Source organism: Cydia amplana, chromosome 2 (genome assembly GCF_948474715.1).
Source record: "Cydia amplana chromosome 2, ilCydAmpl1.1, whole genome shotgun sequence".
NCBI lineage: Eukaryota > Metazoa > Arthropoda > Insecta > Lepidoptera > Tortricidae > Cydia > Cydia amplana.
In genome coordinates, this window is record NC_086070.1 from 13,015,865 (window position 1) to 13,018,347 (window position 2,483).

Consider the following 2,483-nt stretch of genomic DNA (forward strand, 5'->3'; position numbering starts at 1 on the left):
ACTGCAACTTTTTGTACCGGTTCCACATTGATAATCAATTTTTTATTTTTTCCCATACAACGACGCTCCACCCTAGTGACCATGGTAAACCTAATATATGAAAATACGTGCGGTATGCACTACTATACAAAACGCTAGAAAATATCGCGCGATTTAGCTAGAATCCGATTTTGATTGAACAATTTGTTAAAGTTTTGATTTTGTTATGATACGGCATCTCACGAGCTCCAATCAATACGAGAGAGATGCCTAATGACATGACTCATTGCATCTTACGCGCTCCAATCGGCGTAAGATTATCAGGGTCATATTGTCATATCATAACAAAGATTAAAACTTCTGCCTCATATTTAGACCGTCCTGCAAAACTTCTATCACGTTCAAACGCGAAGTCCAGCGGCTCAGCCTCTCGTGTATTTTGTACCTTAGATAATACTTAGAGCAATTACTGAGACTTGGTAGTGCATCAAACGAAGCTGCCTGATCATTTAGAGGTCTGAAGTTATATTATGTACAAGACAAGTTAGAATGAATTCGAAGACATATCTGTTATAATACTTATTTACCTAATTAGTAAGTGTGATGCATTCGTATTTATCTCAACGTTGTATTTCATCGGTTAAGAGTATTGGTAACATAGCAATATCCTCTCGTTCTTAGTTCTTATTTAGTTATACGCGCTGGGGTGTTTTAAAGTTTACGTCAAGTTTAAGGAATCATTGAAAAATGTCGAACAACGTACCTTCATTGAAAACGGGTCGATTACAGGAGTTAGATGAATATTAAAACAGTGATAAAACAACTCGTTTTTGTTTTGATTTACTAATGACAAGCAAAACGCAGAATTTTTACATTTTTAGGTTATTTTTGTGTTGTTATTCTCAGTCAGCCAGGAGACAATAGTACCAAGTATAATTTACTATTGCAAATTGGCAACGAAGGATAAGAAAATGTTGATTCACCCAGTTTACACCCTATTACCCTAGTTTACAATAAATAAATAAAAAAAAAAAAACAATATTAAAAGGGAAAATAATAACATGGCGACTTGTTTATATACTTTTATATATTTTAGTACCTATACAATACAAATACAAATAACAGAATGTATTTAATGAAGACACTTTTAACTGTTTTGAATTTATGTATTTGAATACAAAATCATGTTCTACTGATTGTACCTACTAGACATTCTGATTGAAACAAAATATATTAAATATGTAGGTATGCAATCTGATTTCAATTTAGCAAAATTACTATGAAGTTTTTCAATAATATCTTTGTTTCAGACTTTGATTCCGAAAGTTCTGCCCATATATTAAGCAACCAGGAATTTATACATATTGAACTTTTATCATTAAAACTTCGTCTTAAGATAAAGTTTTTTTACGAGAGTAGCTATAGATGTCGAGTCATTGTGCATTAAATAATTCAATCCGGCTTAGTTATTAAATAATATAAAAATAAATTTTATCTTCTTGAACAAGGGTGCTGTCATGCTGTGTAGGTACGTTGCCATGGGGATAATAATAATACGAGTAAGAAGAGTCATAATGTTGCCCCAATTCTTTTTGTATAAATGTGTTGCGTTTGAGATTAACACAGACATTATTATATTACATAGTCCAGCATCGTTATAAGTAAATTGTACACTGCCATTTAAGCTGAAAAAGGCATACACGCCTTATAAAATGTATAATTATGTCTGGATCAGACATAGAAAGTCCAGTAAGAAATCTACACGGTATCAGAGATGAAACAATGGCAAATAATCTCAATTAGTTTAAAGTTGTCTTCATAGTTGTAATTTGATAATTATTTAAAGATTTTCCAGGCATAGCAGGTAAGTAGAAACCTCCAAAAAATCCTATCCTGTATGATACAGTAAAACAGACGTGCTTCCAATTAAAAATAATGACCTACCGTCAACGAGTAACCCATTTATTCAAAGAGTAACCCATCATTTATACTTGCAAATGGGTCCTCGTAAATTTTATTACGTTTTAAACAATTTTTTTCATGACTTCATTGTTTCGGGCAGACACGGGTAAATTAACAATATTAACGTATCGGTTGCTATCATGGAACAATGACGTAGGTATATATTATAAGCGTAAATATGCAATGGTGTATCTAAATCTTAAAAATAAGATGTTATATCAATTTATACTAACGGTAATATTTGGCACTTGTTCATCACATAGCGCGAGGCAGGAAATTTATTTAGAAATTCGTAAAATTCCTTTAGAAATTACTATTAAGTACTCCCATCTTGAAGGCCGGTACTGTACTTACAGCCCCTCTGGTTTTGGGTGTCCATGGGCGACGGTAATTTCTTACCATCAGACGATTCGACTATTCGTTTGGCTCCTATATCATAAATAATACTTAATTTTTTTATTTACTTTATTTTCGATATTATTAAAATGTTATCTTTAACTAGGTGCTGGCTTTTGTATTTATAAATGTTATGTATATATATA